The following is a 17952-nucleotide window of genomic DNA, read 5'->3' as shown; positions in this document are numbered from 1 at the left end:
TACTTTCATCTAATTGCTGGTGTTTTAACAATGAACAATAATCAGAAAACAGTGCTTCGTAATTTATTTGTATTAGAGAATTTCTGCTATTCTAGCTTTACATATCTGTATTCCTCCCGTACTGCCGGCTTACTAAAATGTCTTTTTCTCTGAGACCACTTCCTCAGCTGCGCTGTGCTCTTGTAACATTCCGCTCTGTACTATCTTACTTTCCTCCCTCCCTCCCTCCCTCCCTTCCTTCCTTCCAAGTGTTTTATTTTGAGAGAGAGAGAGAGAGAGAGCAAGCTGGGGAGGGCAGAGGGAAGGGGACAGAGAATCCCAGGCAAGCTCCTCGCTGTCAGCACAGAGCCCCAGGCAGGGCTCAAATCCACGAACCCACGAGATCATGACCTGAGCCAAAACCAAGAGTCAGACTCTCAACTGACTGAGCCACCCAGGACCCCAGCCTTACTTTTCTTTCTAACCCTGGGACCTGTCACAGCACCAACCAATCAGAGAAGTTAAGCACATGCTTTTTTTAGTAAATCTGTCTTGAGAATGCCTAGGATTTCCTTTATTCACTTCATCACCATTAGAAAGCTTTCCACTGGGCAGTTACACTGCCAACCAAATAATAGAGCCATCTGCCCCTTTGTTGACCGAGAGCCAGTTACCATGTGCTGGTCCCTGGAGTTCCACAGGGATAAATAAGAACTGATTTTTTTAAAGGGATTTTTGGCAAAAACCTATCAACAGTTCCCAAATGGTAGTAATTTGGTCATCACATATTATCGAGTACTATCAAAGAAAGTTAACATCCAAGAACATTTTAAAACCCCTGATATCCACTTAAGCTGTTTCACTTTTAGAGGCTCTCTCTTCATACGTTAACATGTGCTTACAACCTTGGGAAATGAATACATTTTGCAAATCATGTGAGGGCATTGGTATTGACCACAGATGCATCTGACTTTCCATTTATTAGCTTGTAGTGAAAATTGGGTGGCTTTTTGCACTTAGCAGAACACATTTAAGATTCATGGTTTTGTCTCTATCAGTAATTTGTTCTTTTTTTTTTTAATTTTTTTTAACGTTTTTTATTTATTTTTGAGACAGAGAGAGACAGAGCATGAACGGGGGAGGGGCAGAGAGAGAGGGAGACACAGAATCCAAAGCAGGCTCCAGGCTCTGAGCCGTCAGCCCAGAGCCCGACGCGGGGCTCGAACTCACGGACCGCGAGATCGTGACCTGAGCCGAAGTCGGCTGCTTCACCGACTGAGCCACCCAGGCGCCTCAGTAATTTGTTCTTTTTTATTGTTGAATAGTCTTTTTTGTTACAGAATATACCACAATTTCTTTATTCACACTTAATAATCAAGTGTGACATACTTCACACTTGAAGGACGTGTGGATTATTTACAGATTTTTGTATGGACATAAATTTTCCTATCTCCTTTACCTAAGAGGGGCTTGCTGGGAAGTTTGGTATTATAGATTTCTTTTCTTAAAGATGTTATTTTTAAGTAATGTCTACACCCAGTGTGGGACTTGAACTCACAACCCTGCAGTCAAGAGTCACATGCTCCACCGACTGAGCCTGCCAGGTGCCCCTGGGATTATAGATTTTTTATTTTTAGCCTTTCTAATAGGTGTGAAGTGATATCTCACTGTCACTTTACTTTTTTAAAAAAATAATTTAAAAAAATATTTATTTATTTTGAGAGAGTCTGTGCACGTGAGCATGAGCAGGGGAGGGGCAGAGAGAGAGAGAGAGAATCCCACACAGGCTCACTGCTGCAGCGTGGGGCTCAAACCCACAAACCGTGAGATCATGACCTGAGCCAAAACCAAGAGTTGCACCCTTAACCAACTGAGCCACCCAGGCACCCCTCATGGTGGTTTTAATTTGCATTTTGCCACTGACTAATGATATTAAGTACCTTTTATATATTTGTTTGCCAATCTATATGTCTTCTTTGGTGAAGTGTCTTTTCAAATCTTTGGCCCATTAAAAAAAGTTGGTTGCTTATGTTTTTATTCTTGAATTCTGGGACTTCTTTATATGGTCTGTATTCTAAGACCTTTGTCAAAAATGTGTGAATATTTTTGTGTGAATATTTGTGTGAATATTTCTCCCTTTCCTTTCTCTTAACATTATCTTCCCCTGGGCAGAAAATTTTAATTTTTAAGGAAGCCAAGTTTATCATTTTTAAAAAATGGATCATGCTTTTGATACCGTATCCAAATAGTCTTTCCCTAACGCAGTGGTTTTCGAATGGAAGACAACCCTCCTGCCCCAAATATTTGGCAAGGTTAATTCCTAAAAGTGGAATAGATTTTTTGTGTGTCGAAGATATTTATATTTAAATTTCTTATTTATGGTCTCGAATTTCCATCCAAAACCTCTGTGCCAACTTATACTCCCAACCTCTTCATGTGAGTCTTTTCTCTGTACCTTCAGCAACATTGCATACTATCCAACACTTTATTTTTTGTCAGAACAATAGGCTTTTTATTTTGTGCTTTAAATTTTGTGACTGTTTTGGAGTTTCTTTTTATGGTTTTTTTTTCCCCCTTGAAATGCACATCTCCCTTCAGTTGGCATTAGAAGTTGATTCCACTGCTAAGACTTCTTCCCACAGTGCTTTTCTTCCCTGGGATCTGCCTAACTTGGAAGGAACATGCCTGCCTACCTTCCATGAAAGGCTGTGCATCTTGAGTGTAACAGGATGCTACTTCTCTCTTCAATGCAGAGCGGAAATAGTCACCGGAAGCAACATAAACTACAGTCAGTGTGCCCAATTTAGATGTTACAGTAATCAGCAAGAAACATACTACACAACCATTGGCTGGATTTCAAGGGCCTGTGTGGGCCTGTGATGTCAGGAAGTTCCTGAGTGCTCATCAAGGGCTAAAGAAAGTGGAAAATGTCTTTGAAAAGCATGACTCTCTGGAGGGGGTCTGCCTGGAATAGTACTGGCTGTCTCAGGCTACGCCTAGCACTTGGGGGCTTCGGAGCAAGCTGCTCCCCCTGATAAATTGCAGAGGGGGCAGCGAGGAAGTATCGGCAGCTTGTCAGCACTGCGGTATGAAGAGCAAGTGTGAAATGGATTCGCTGATTTTACCTTGAAATTCACAACTGCCACAATAACACCTTTTGCCATTTCTCCTTACGGAAGTAATACAAGTTTATTTTCGGGGGGGAGCGGGGATATGAACATTTTCTTTTTTTTTTTTTTTTTTTTTTTTCAACGTTTTTAATTTATTTTTGGGACAGAGAGAGACAGAGCATGAACGGGGGAGGGGCAGAGAGAGAGGGAGACACAGAATCGGAAGCAGGCTCCAGGCTCCGAGCCATCAGCCCAGAGCCCGACGCGGGGCTCGAACTCACGGACCGCTAGATCGTGACCTGGCTGAAGTCGGACGCTTAACCGACTGCGCCACCCAGGCGCCCCTGAACATTTTCTTTTTTAAAAAAATGCCATTATCACATGTAAAAACTTCCTTTAAGCTTATTTTTTTTAATTAATCTCATGACCCCGAGATCAAGAGTCAGACGCTCTTCTGACTAAGCCAGCCAGGCACCGCGTCACCCCTGAAAACTATTCTGTAGTAACATCTAATACTCCACTCAAAATCACATGTTCACAATTGTTTCAAAATACCTCTTCTTGTACTTTATTTGTTTGAATTAGAAACCAAACAAGAACCACAAGTTACATTGGGTTGAGTCTCTTAAGTCTGCGCACTCCTCAGCAGCCCCCTCTCATTCCTCCCCCCCGCCCATGTTGCTGCAACCAGGAGGTCCTGGGGAAAGCCCCACATTCTGGATTTGTCTCTTTGCTTCCTCGTAGTTTTATTTAATTGGTTCCACTATGGCTACATTTCCATTCGGTGAAAGTGAGCTTGAGAGCCTTGATGAGAGTCCAGTTGGACCGTCATTGAAAGCATTGCGCTGGTGGGGCTGTGGAGTCCACATGGCGCCAGGCGCCGTGTAAAGCCTGGTTGCCCGCTTTCAGAGCCTAACTGGCCTTGGCCACACCGTCCAGATGGTGGCTGGAGGGCAGTGCCGTGACACGTGCGAAGCACTCTCCCGCTCGTGGTGGTTCCTCTTCCAGGCTCTGAGTGCCTCACTCAGCAGTGCAGAACCAGAGTTTGCTTTGAGATGGGGGTGTGGTTTCCTTAGACAGCTCGCAAAGCCAGCATAGCCCCATCAGAGGCAAGCTGTTTTCTACGGCCTGGCGATTCAGTGTGCGCGGACCAGCAGGGGCAACAACAGCCGGTGAAAGCTTACTGGAAATGCAGAAATTCTTACCCTAGAATGTCTGAAGCAGAACATGTATTAAAAAAATTTTTTCTGTTGAGGTAAAGTGCACATAATCTTTGCCACTTTTACCATTTTATTTTACGTCTTATTTTACGTAATCTCTACCCCCAACGTGGGGTTCGAACTCACGACCCGGAAATCAAGAGTCAAGTGCTCTTCTCACTGAGCCAGCCAGGCGCCCCTCAAGACGTGCATTTTAACGATGTTCTCAGGTGATAAGCATGCACTTCAAAATTTGAGAAGTGCTGGCCTAGAGGGCCCCAGATGAGCTAGGAATGGATGGGACAGATGATAGCCCTTTAAGACTGCATGTTTGAAGAAAAGAAGAAGAGAGGGAGAGAGGTTATGGTGTTTTTTATAACCTAATCTCAGAGGTGACATACCATCACATTTGCCACGTTCTACCTTCACACACTAACCCTGTGACTGGGCAGGGATTACACATGGGTGTGAACACCAGGAGGTGGGGCCATCTAGTAGACTTACCAACACAGCAGTACCCATCCCCCAGGCTTCTGTCTTGTTGAGAAGGGAGGGGGACTTGCCGCTGGGAACAGCGGAACCCTGATGTCCCCCATCCTATTCCAGGAGCATCAGGTTTGGCTTATCGTGTCCAGGCTCTTAGCTCCCTCTCCTGGCATCCCGACTCCGTCCCCCTTGTGCTTCCGTTGCATTTGCGTAGTTTGTTCTCAACTTCCCATTTCCCACAAGTGCTGCTGTTCTTTAAGGTTATAGGTTTCCTTTTATTTTATTTATTTTGAGAGAGTGAGTAGGGAAGAGGCAGAGAGAGGGAGGGAGAGAGAATCCCAAGCAGGCTCCACACTGTCAGCGAAGAGACTGATGTGGGGCTTAGTCTCACCCACCGTGAGATCATGACCTGAGCTGAAATCCAGAGTCAGACGCTTAACCAACTGAGCCACCGAGGTGCCCCTAGGTTTCCTTTTAATTAACTTATTCAGACATGTACTGCTTGTCATAGGAGGAACTTCATGGCTAACAGTAATAAATCGTGTAATATAAAATTATATAAAAACATACAGGTACTATACTTTGAAAGTTCTGCAGACAGTTCCATTCAGAATATGGAATTGTGACAGCCAGGCTATAGAGGGAAGCCTCAGGGTGAAAGGTCACTAGGGGTAGCAGAAGATGATTTAGGCACCGGACAGTGGAGACGTGTGTTCTTTTCGAAAAGAGCGATAAATAAAATTCACCTGGTGTCCTACCCTGCCACACTAGCCTAGTTGCAGATATTAGAGTGATAGAATGATCCCATCTGGTGGGTGACAAGTTCAGAGCTGGGGATTCATTGCCACGAGGGTGGGTAGTCCTGGCTGCCAAGGAGAAACCAATAATACTCCAGGAAGACGCATTTATGTTTGTTCCACCAGAAAGGAAATACACAACAGTTCAATTTTCTCCAACATTTAGGTAATGTGTTTGGGGGGCAAGGTGACAGTGGTAGTTCATCAGGGGAGCTGGGAAGGACCGAGGGAGTGAGCGGGACTGAAAGTTAGCCCTCGCTCCACTGTCTGCTCCGCTGGGGAGCTGCCACAGGACCTGCAAGAAAGGCCAGGAGAGGGGCGCCTGGGTGGCTCAGTCGGTTGAGCGTCCAGCTTCGGCTCAGGTCACAATCTCGCGGTCTGTGAGTTCGAGCCCCGCATCAGGCTCTGGGCTGATGGCTCAGAGCCTGGAGCCTGCTTCCAATTCTGTGTCTCCCTCTCTCTCTGCCCCTCCCCTGTTCATGCTTTGTCTCTCTCTGTCTCAAAAATAAATAAACATTAAAAAAAAAAAAAAAAAAAGAAAGGTCAGGAGACCTGGGGCTGAAGAGAGGCTCCGGGGAGAACTAGGTGTGAAACTTAACACCCACCTGTGTGGATATGAGTGGAACAGGCTAAGTGGCAGAGATGGAAAAAGGACAGAGTGGTCCTAGAGCAAGAGAAAGATGAGACAGCAGAGGAAAGCTGGATGACAGGGGTGCTGGAGAGAGAGCGAGCTGATGAAACCAGATTGAATGGGGTGCCTGGGTGGCTCAGTCAGTTAAACGTCCGATTTCGGCTCAGGTCATGATCTCACAGTTCAGGGGTTCGACCCCTGCATCGGGCTCTATGCTGACAGCTTAGAGCCTGGAGCCTGCTTCGGATTCTGTCTCCCTTGCTCTCTGCCCCTCCCCTGCTCATATTGTGTCTCTCTCTTTCTCTCAACAATAAATAAACATTTAAAAAAATTTTTTTAAAGAAACCAGATTGAAATTCTCTTCTTCAGATTAGTAACAGTTTCCAGATCAAGGTGGTAGAGTCAGCTTTCCAAAATGGAAAGGAAAAGGTTCCCCCTGAAGGGTTGCAAAGCAATCTGGTTTACGATTTTGTTTTCTTAGAAATTTCCAAGGTAAATACAAGAAATTTCCATGGTAGGTATTCTCTCCACCAGCTTCCTTGTTGTTGTTCCTCTGAATGTTCTGCTATTGCCTTCCATGTGTGTAAGTTGCTTGGGCAACTGCCCTGATTCATTGTGTTTGTGATTCTCTAGACATGTGTGGATTGAAGACTTTTCCTGCTTTCTTCTTATACTAATAGCAGGAAGAATGAGACGTTAGGACCCAAAGCAAAGATGCCGACCCACAAGAAGTGAAATGTGCAGATAGTGTCTTTGTCCAGAGAGCCCCAAAGCAAGTGGTGTTTGAGTCTCTGAGGACCTTTCACGTTCTGGGTGAGATTATTCTAAAGCCTATGCTCCTCATCCTGGCTTCCAAAGCCCCTGTGATGATCTTGCTCCTTAGTTTCCTCTCTACCCTCCCCTCACATCATGTTCCCCTGGGCTCTGATCATCTGGCCCCTTTCTGGGGCTGAGGGGACAGTCAGGGATGCCAGGCTATGCTCTCCCTCTGCCCAGACCCTTGTGTGGTTGGCTCCTTCTCATCCTTCTCATCTCTGTTCAGATGTCACCTCCTCAGTGAGGCTGTTCTGATCTCTTCTCCGAAGGACCCTCTACCAAACCGTGTTGGCCCTATTCCTTGTTTTATCTTCATTGTACTTCTAGTATGAGAAATTGGTTTATGTGATTGATCATGAATTTCTGCTATGGACTGAACATCTGTGTTTCCCCCAAATTCATATGTTGAAGCCCTACTTCCCAGTGTGATGGCATTGGGAGGCGGGGCCTTTGGGGGGTAGTTAGGTCGTGAAGGTAGAGCCCTCATGATGGGATTTGTGCCCTTATAAGAAGACACAAGAGAGAAATGATCTCTCTCTCTCTCTCTCTGCTGAGGACACAGCAAGAAGGCGTCTGTCCGTAAACCAGAAAGAGGGCTCTCACTAGAACTCAACCATGCTGCAACCCTAATCTTGGACTTACAGCTTGCAGAACGGAGAAATAAATGTCTCTTGTTTAAGCCCCCCTGTCTATGGTGTTTATTAGAGCAGCCTGACTAAGAGGCTCTGTCTTCACCAGACTGTGAGAGGTCCAGGAGAACAGACCTGAGTTGGCCTTGTTTCCTGCTCTTTTCTTCAGCATCTAGAACGATGCATAGCACCTAGTACATGCTCAAAATGATTTACTGAAAGCATTGTGAATGGTGAAGAGTTCCAAGTCTCAGTCAGCCTGCCCCTTCATCCCCTTTACATTTAAATCCCTTCTGGTCACAAGTTAGGCCTCCCTGATCACTCTCAACCAGTCTTTGTTACCAAGTCGTTCACCTCAAAGGTTCAGTTGAGTTAATGACCTTTCTGATGGTGGCTTAGGCTCTTGAAGGAAACCGTTGGAAAATTATAAAAGAAAATCCGAAGAGTATTTGGAGAAGGAAGATGTGAGATAAGTATTTGAATTTTAACATACAAAATGACAGGTGTACAAAGGGGGGATATAGGGAGGTGAGGACTGACCATTTGTTATGGTCGGGCCTTGTCCCTATGTTAGCCCCCTGCTGTGACGCTGTACCCACGCTGTGAAGTGAGAATTTGTACTATTTTACAGAGAAGCAAACTGAGGCTCAAAACAGTAATACAAATTTGTCAGGATCGTATCTAGCTAATGTGCAGAAGCCTGGCTTTGGGCTGATGTCCGGCTGACTCCAAGCCTGTGTGTGTGTGTGTGTTTCCCCCTTCCCACACCCTTGCCCTCTCTGGTCTAAGGACAGGGCAGGGAAGATGGGGTGCCGACATGACACAGGTGTTACAAGACCCCTGGGAAACCAGACTGAACGCCCCTGTGCTCTCACCATCTATGTTGATTTCAAATACCCTTTAGACTTACCTGAGTCAGAACCGCCTCCTCGGTTTGGAAACAAAGGATCTAATTCACTGTCATTTTTACACAATAGAGACCTCCACAAATTATAGCTTTTTGGTCTTTCAGCCACAAAGGAAACAGGGACTGTAACTGGGCCATCAATAATCCCCCCTGTGCAGAGGAGGCGGACGTATAAGCAACAGAAGGTGCCTGAGATTTCACAACTTGATTGCTTCCTCAGTAATCTTTACTTGGCTGAGTTAAATGTAAGGGTTGTCGTGCCCGTGGCTTCAGAGCCCATTTTGAAAATGAGATAATGCATCTTCAGGGTGGGAGAGAGAGTCCTTTGTCCCTCCTGTTGTATTTTATGGCATAACAACAGAGGCTCTACAGAGTAGCTGGGGCGGGAACGGGAGCCACTTCTAGGGGCCGCTTTCTTTCTGAGATAGCAAACTGTCCAAGCCACATGCAGCTTCCAGTTCCCCTTCCAAAATGCTAGAGGTTGAGCTGTGGCAGGGCAGATGCAGCTCAGGTTCTGTTAAAATCAAGAGCTCTTTGCATGTCCACGTGGGGCTCTCTGGTCTGCAAACTCCCGTGTCACTCACCAGGTCAGAAGCCATTTAGCTCGCTCCTGCTCCCGTGTCACCTTCCCTAATAGAGTCTGAGCCACGGTAGGAGGCCACCTTGTTGATGGACACCCTAGAGAGAAAATTACAGGGCCACGAATGTGGAATGAAAGCTCCTAGCTAGACAATGCTCCCAACACAAAGAAGTTTGGTCTTTGAATTATATATTCATCCCAGCTTTTTACATGTCAGGGAGAAAACAGATGCGTATCGCACTTTTTTGCTGAAGAAAGATCTTGAGTGGGGCCGGTGGGTGTGTATGCCCACTTTGCCTGGAAACTTCTTCACTAACACAGGGAAATATGCCAATCCCCTTCTACGAAAGGAAGGGGGTGCAATTAATAGAAGACACCAGAAACAGAGGAAAGGAAAAGAAGAAGGTATGTATATGCCTTAATGTGAAGAGGCAAATGGGGATAAAAACAGCTTGCATGTCAGCACCCTAAGATTCAGCTGCCACCTGTTGCTGGCCTGCTTTCCCTAGAGCATTGCAAGGCACTGGTGGCAAACACATCTATTTCCGCCCAGAGTCATTTTTCCTTTGTAAATCAGAGAAGTCTGAGAGCTAGAAAAGACCCAGCAATCTCTCAATCTAGCGTTTCCTAAATTCTCCTGTAGAGCAGAGTCATTTGTGAGGTCCACCCTGGACTCTGCCAGCATTTCTGGAGCACTGGCTGGGCTCTGTCTGTTGAGCAAGCTCCCTTCTCATTCCTCAGCTTTCATGGGTCTCGTGACCCGCCTAGTGCAAGTCTGAATTTTACAAAGGAGGAAGCTGAGGTCCACAGAAGTGACACACCCCAAGGCACAGCAGAGCGGGGACTGAGCTCAGCTCCGAAGCACATTAAAACTTAATCTCACTTGTTGGTTTTGACTGGATATTCATATAAACTTTTTAAAGAGATGAGTGATAGAGCTAATCCTTATCTGTAAGTTTTGAATTTATATTGTTTCTTCCCATGTACAAAACCATTGTTTTCCTACGAATAGTTTTGTTTTTGTTTTTTTGCGTTGGGGGGGTGTAAAGGAAAGCAGAATGTTTTATCATGATTTTTGCTTCAGCAACTTTGGGACAAATTAAAAGTCCTAAACTCTGAAAAAAAAAATAAAAAAAACTTAATCTCACTTAATTTCCATAGTGAGTAGGCACAGATCTCACAGTGTGGACTTCAGGGCTACAGAGTTGCAGATTTACGTTGTTTACAGCAGGAGGCAGTTTGGATCAACGCCCCTCCCTGTTCAGTCTGCAGCAAGAAATTCTTTACCAAGCTCCTAACAGAAAACAACTCTGAAAATTCCTGATTAGTACGTCAGCTGAGGTGACTTGAACTTTATCTTTAGCTCATAACTCTATTGAACATAACAAATCTCTGTTCTATTGATCACTGTGTCTGACTCACCGCTGATACATTTTTTTTAATGTTTATTATTTATTTATGAGACAGAGAGAGACAGAGCATGAGTGGGGGAGGGGCAGAGAGAGAGGGAGACACAGAATCCAAAGCAGGCTCCAGGCTCCGAGCTGTCAGCACAGAGCCCGATGCGGGGCTCGAACCGATGAAGGGCTCGAACTCATGAACCGTGAGGCCATGACCTGAGCCAAAGTCAGACGCTTAACCAACTGAGCCACCCGGGTGCCCCTCACCACTGATATTTTTGAGCAATTGTCTGAAGTATGCTTGAAGTGAAGGGGGGGATCTAGGGGGAACAGAGTTTGTGGTCCTACAATATTCTGGCATACTACTGGTCTCGGGAATGCTTTAGGAGTCCACTAGAGGAGATATTAAAAAAAAAAAAATACAGTGTGGCAGGCTTTTTGTGGAAATTGATACCCAAGTTATTTCAGGGGCAGCTTTGAGAGCTGGACAGGGATGTGTAAAGTTCAGAGCTTCCTTGCCTGAAGCTGTCAGCAGGCAACTGACTGAGATCTGCACACTTACAAAAATCATAAAAAAGCAGAGTAAGTCTGATTTATCTTTAAAGGAGCCTCTTTGGGTCCCTTCAGTGATGATTTGTGATCTGTGATGGAGAAACAGTTGTAGACTCAGTTATATTAATGTGTTTTCTGCCTAAGATGTTAGTTTAAAATCTTTCTTTCTCCTTCTTCTTTCCTTCCTTCCTTCCTTCCTTCCTTCCTTCCTTCCTTCCTTCCTTCCTTCCTTTTGGTACAAGCCTATAGTTTCTGCATTTATCCTTAGTAGAGTCAAAAGAATCCCCAAACTTACAGAACTTAAATTGATGTTAACTTATATTTTTGCACATAGATAATATTCCATTTGTGGACTTGAGGTGAGGTCAAGAGGCTGTTCAGAAGTCAGAAGGAGTGGGTTTGAAACCTATGAACCCACTGGTTGCACATAAAGAGTAAGACAAGAGAGACAAGCAAATCCCCAATTTACAGGGTACTTGTGCTTTTTGCGGAGACAGTGGCATTTCATGAGGAGTGATTTGTGTGAGGCTGGAAAGCCCTCCAAACCCACACTGATGCCTTAAACTCAAAGTAATTTATTCCCTTTATGGTTACATACTCTGAGCTCCTCCTTGGCAATTCCATTAACTCCTGAGAGAGGAACACAGTCCTTAGCTACACTGTGTCTGTTTCTCAGGCAGAGAAGGAGTAGAGGCAGGGACCAGCATGGGTTGAATTCTGTTTTGTACCTGGAAGAGATATAAAGTTTCCAGCATATTACCTCAGTAGGTCGTCTCAACAACTCAGAGAAGTAGGTGGGATTATCACCCCTTTACAGATTATCCCCAGACACAAGAAGGTGAATAAATTGCCCTGAGTTGCACAGCTAGAAGGTGGCGTTGTTTTAGTTAGCTGATCTTAAACAAAACACATTTATTTCTCGCTGTTTTGGAGTTTGGGAAGGCCAAGATCACCGTGGTAGCAGATTTGGTTCCTGACGTGGGCCTACTTCCTTGTTCATAAATAGCTCTTCTGTCTCCTCCCAGGTCCAGGGGGAGAGAAAGCACGCTCTGGTCTCTCTTCCTCTTATAAGGACACTAATCCATCATACAGACCCCACCCTCGTGACCTCATGTAAATAATCACCACCCAAAGGCCCCACCTGTACATACCATCACATTGGGGGGTAGGGCTTCAACATATTAATTTGGGGGGGGGGGATAAAAACCTTTTATTCATAGCAGGTGTCCTTACTTCCAGCCCCCTCGTGTGGTTCAACCATGGCATGGATGAAGCAGTGCTGTAGAAAGGACGAGATGGGTAGGGAATCTGAGAACACGAGTTTTGCGATGGGGAGGCCACCAGCTGTGGGAGCCTGATACCCAGGGGCGAGGTGCAGTCGTGAGAACAAAGAAAGTATCTTTTCTTTCCTTTTTTTTTTTTGTACACCTAAGTCACAGTGTAAAATTTGACTCCAGCATGTACACACCCTCATATTCACACATACACACGTGAAGAGAGATACAGAGAAATAGGATTACAGCCTATTGACAACAGTCATCTCTAGCTGGGGAAATGATGAGTTATGTTCTCTTTTTTTATTCATTTGTAGTTTTATATGATTTATACCAAAAGTCCTCCCAGTATATCGGCTGTTTTTCAGAGGCCACGTGTGTTGTGTCCGCATATCTCAAAACAGTGAGTTGTAAAATCAGGCATTTAATGTTAACTCTTTTTTTTTTTTTTTGTATTGATTTTATCTTTTTTTTTTAGCTTTTTATTTTCTTTGTTAATTTTTAACGTTAACTTTTTTTGTTGTTCTTCTCCCCTCAGATTGGTATGAGTTGCTCTAGTTCATTTGTTCTTTGTACAGAACTGACTAGTTCTTTTGATATCCTATAGGCACAACCTAAGTAATATAATTCAGTTAAGTTGGAAAATAAGCATTTTTCTGAGATGTTTCCCTCGGCTTTGAACAACATGAGGTTTTATGCCTTTATAGTGACCAGACAGAACTGAAGGTTATTTATTGAAACTCTCTTTAGAAAAATAAAGCCCCACTGAGCTTTCCACTCTCGCCATTCCATAGATGAATGCTTCATCATTACCCTTTTCAAAGAAAAGCCATTTATTTATTCATCAAAGTTTTAAAATAAAAAGGAAATGAAGCTAGATTTTTTTTTGTTGGTGGTGGTAGGATTTGGGAAGAAAGAGTTTAAAAATCGGCAAAAGAAAAGCCTTTAATGAGTCTTTGTAATATTTAAGACTTAAACAAAGCAACTCAGTACCAGTGGGAGCTAAAACTAATTAGAAATCAAAATTATATTCGCTTCATCAATATTAAATCCAAGAGAAAACAAAGAGGAGCTTTTGTAATTAAATTTAATTTAGTGTAATAATCTTAGTTCCTGCCATTTGCAACCGTGGGAGTTTGCTTCAAGAGAATGTTTAAAGATGTATTTTGTAAAGAGTCAAGAGCTCGCTAAATTTTGTGTACAATTGAGATGATTGAAAGGAGAGAGAACAGAGAGCATCAGAACAGAGAGATGAGGTGAGATCCACGCAGTTGCCCAAGACCCGCGTCCTTGGTGGGATGACTCAGAGAAGCCAGGCGAGAAGCCTGAGGTCAGCTGGGTCCTCAGGGTTAGGCTTGCGCTCTCCTCTCAGCTGCTTTGCTGGGCAGTTTTGACTCCCTCAAGGGACCACAGGAGAGGAGAATGTTGTCCCTAGTGGGGTGTTTCCCTGACGGGAGCAGTGAAGCAGGGAGAAGCCTACAGAGTGCCAGTCAGCCTCTTCTAGAAGGAGTGGAACAACTCTGGGGGCTTGGGGAGCCTCCCCTGGACGGCTTGAAGGCACCTCAGGGTGCTGAGTAGCTGCCAATCTGATCATATCTGGGCCACTTGAGCCTTGGTATGTAGTGACTCGCCCTCTCAGCACACCCCAGGCAATGTCACTGTGGATAGGAAGGAGCAGTTTCCTGTCACGCAGGTGGCACTATCATCTCCTGAACTTTTGCTGCAGGCCAGACCCTGTATTAAGCACTTTTCAAACATCTCCCTCGATATTCACAACCTTAGGGAAGAGGAACTGTTGTCCCCATTTTTAAAAAATACAACTTGTCAGTTGTCCTTTCTTCATGGCCACATCCTTCTTTTTACTGTAGCAAAATATACATTAAATGAAATCTACCACTTTTAACCAATTTTAAGGATACAATTCAGCAGTACTACAAACATTCACCTTGTTGTGCGGCCATCACCACCATCCATTTCCTGAACTTTTTCCTCTTCCCAAACAGGAACTTTACGCCCATTTAAGCAAACTTCCTTCCCTGCCCTCAGCCCCTGTTAACCACTATTCTACTTTCTGTCTGTATGAATTTTCCTACTCTACGTACCTCATATAGGCAAAATCATACAATGCTTGTCTTTTTATGTCTGGCTTATTTCCCTTAGCGTAGTGTTTTCAAGGTTCATCTGTGTTGTAGTATCCCTGTTTTGTTTTGTTTTGTTTTGTTTTGTTATTTATTTATGTTGCCCACCCCACCAAATAATCATCTTTGCATTTTTATTTATTTTTTAGTTTTTTTATATGTTTACTTATTATTTTGAGAGAGAGAGAGGAAGAGCGTGAGCGAGGGAGGAGTGAGAGAGAGAGAGGGAGACACAGAATCTGAAGCAGGCTTCCAGCTTTGAGCTGTCAGCCTGTATATTCAGGTGGATTCTCCTGGGATGATTTCCAGTGTGTCCATCCTATATCACCTCCGTGGCCGGATGACTTACCCTTTAATCCTTTTATGAAGTGAAAAGATAAATCTTCCATAGTTATGCTGTATTTTTCATTCTCATTTTTATGGATCATGCCAACTTGTATTGCGTCTGAAAAACAAACTAGCTTATTGTTCAGTGAAAATGTAGCATCTGATGCGTGGCATAAGAAAAGAAACATACCAGGGACTGAAAATTCACCTTCGGGAAGACTTTCACCTTGAAATTTGATGATATGTGGAACAGATGTTTTAATTTATCTATGATAATTTGCATAATCAATTTAACATGTGGTTTATCAAACCTGCCAAAGAGCAGGTGACAATATGGAATTAATATGATCGCTAATTTGACACATCATTGAGATTAATTTGACCTTTCCTGCTCTCAAAATACCCAGAGGTCTTCACAGACAGGCATGTTGTGCTGTGAGATGCCATGTGTAGCAATCTAAAATCCATCATTTAGCCTCACAAATAAAGCAACCCCTTTGTCAGTCTGCCTCATGCTTTTACTCTTTTCCTTTCAGGCTCTCTTCTAAATTGAAAAGAAGGCAATGAGTGAATGCTGGGGGAGGCATCCAATTCTGAGTGCTCATGACTTTATGAAGAGTAATTGATTTATTTCTCCTCCAAAACTATGAATGGTATTGACGTGTCCCTGCTCTGTTCGTTTAGTCTTGATCCCAGACTCAAAGAGCTATTACCTTTAAGAATCCGTGGTGACAATCCATTTCAGACTTTAGCTTTAAATCTAGAGAACCAAAGTAAAGGACTTTAAATTATGCATTCATTTAATTACCAGTAGTAAATTATTAGAAGCAATGGAAATGTTCACCAATAGGGGTGTCTGCGTGGCTCAGTAGGTTAAGCACCCGTCTCCTGATTTCAGCTCAAGTCATGATCTCACAGTCGTGAGATAGAGCTCCATGCTTAAGATTCATTCTGTCTCTCTCTCTCTCTCTCTTTCTCCCTCCCTCTCTCCCCTCAACCCCCCCCCCCGACTTGTACTCTCTCTCTCTCAAAACTACCCAAAAAATCAGGGTCACCTAGGTGGCTCAGTCAGTTAGTTAAGCGTCAGACTCTTGATTTCGGCTCAGGTCATGATCTTCGGGTTCTGAAACACATCAGGCTCTGCGTTAACAGTGTGGAGCCTGTTTGGGATTATCTGCCCCTCGCCCGTGTGTGTGCTTTTGCTCACTCTCTCTCTCAAAATGAATAAATAAAAGCTTAAAAAGAATAAAAAAAGAAATGTTCACCGATAGATGATTGATTAAATAAAATGTCATGCCGGTAGAATCCTTTAGCATTTAAATGATGTGAGAAAAGTATATTAATAACATAAAAACCTGTTTATAATATATGACATGAAGAAATCATACTGCAAAATTGTATATGTACTATAATCTCATTTTTGTAAGGAAAATTATGTATATATCTCTCTGAAAGTATAAATACTAAATTGTTAACTATGTTCTATCTACATGGAAGGATTAAGGATGATTTATGGCTCTTCCTTTGTATTGGCCTATATTAATGTTTTTATTATGAATATGTTAAAGGAAAAAAATGCATATTTTTTGTAATTATGAAGGATGGCAGATTGAATGCAGCACCCAATTTCACTGTCTCCCAAAACGCTATTAAATTTCCCATAAATGGTTTCATGCACACACATTGTGAGAGTGGGAGGAGGAAAGAGAGAGAAAGGTTGAACGTGGAGATGGGGAAGAAGAGAGGGGGGAAGAAAGGAGCAAAAGAGAAGGGAGGGGTTGGAGAACCAACTGTAAAGAAGACAACAGCACCAACATTTTGGAAGCCAGAAAGCAGATATGAGAAGAGTACCTTGTCTGAGACTAGAGAAAGCATAGTCTCAAGGCAAGCAGCGGGGGAAACTACAGAGCAACCTGCTCAAAGGGGTTGCTGCTGGAACTGAGCTCTGCAGGGATGCTGGCGGGGGTGGGGAGGCGGTGGAGACACCCAATAAAAAGCACTGCTGACAGCCTTGGAGAAGCTGCTAGATCTCCAGATATAGTTTCTCACCATTTCTCAGCCCTTGAGCCTCCTATCCATCCCCCTTCCCACAGAAGTTTGGAGGTTCATTCTCTGCAGAGGGTCTCTGTACTGTGGACACCAGACTGTTGAAATTCTAGCACCATATGAGAAATAGACAAATGACTGATCTTTTGCACGCTGAACCCTGAATGCAGAGCCCTTCCAGATCTTTCCACTTGGCTCCAGAACACCATCACCCAGACTTAACCCTTCTAGAGAAGAGATTGGGAAAGGCTTCCTTACAGACTAAATTTATACCTGTTCCTGAAGGCTTAAAAATTAAAAAGTATTGCCCTTAGGGATACATATCTAGGTGACACAACCAGTGATGGAGAGTAAGGGAAACTGGGATAGACCCCTGGAAGACCCCCTCAGTTTCTTTTTTTTTTTAACGTTTATTTATTTTTCAGACAGAGAGAGACACAGCATGAACGGGGGAGGGGCAGAGAGAGAGGGAAACACAGAATCGGAAGCAGGCTCCAGGCTCCGAGCCATCAGCCCAGAGCCCGACGCGGGCCTCGAACCCGCGGACTGGGAGATCGTGACCTGAGCCGAAGTCGGACGCTCAACCGACTGAGCCACCCAGGCGCCCCTAAACTGAGTGGTAGGAATAAGGATGGTAATACATCTTATTATTCTCATTTAAACTATGTATGTACATTTAATATACTCTTCTCTATGCATTTCATATTTTATAATTCAAAAAATGTTGGTGCTAACTCAGAACCTAGCGGTAGGATAACGACTGTGGGGGCACCCCAAGATCTCTTTCCTCCCAATGTTTTTCTCCCTTTCTTCTTTTCATTCCTGTCCTGTTTCCTCTATTCTCTCATCCCCTCTTTTTTTTTTTTTTTTCTAATTTCTCTTATTTTGCCTTACATCTCTTTAGTCACACCTCATTAGCCTTCCTCAGGGAACAAACGTGTTAGTGTCTCTCATGAAGCTTTTAGAAGGTATCACGCATTTTCTCACCATGATTTTTATCCCCCAGTGTTTTTAACTGAGAAATAATTTATGTATGATAAAATACACAGATCTTAACTGTACAATTTTATGAGTTTTGACA

Source organism: Neofelis nebulosa, chromosome 1, assembly GCF_028018385.1.
Source record: "Neofelis nebulosa isolate mNeoNeb1 chromosome 1, mNeoNeb1.pri, whole genome shotgun sequence".
Taxonomy (NCBI): Eukaryota; Metazoa; Chordata; class Mammalia; order Carnivora; family Felidae; genus Neofelis; species Neofelis nebulosa.
This window is presented reverse-complemented; position numbering follows the sequence as displayed.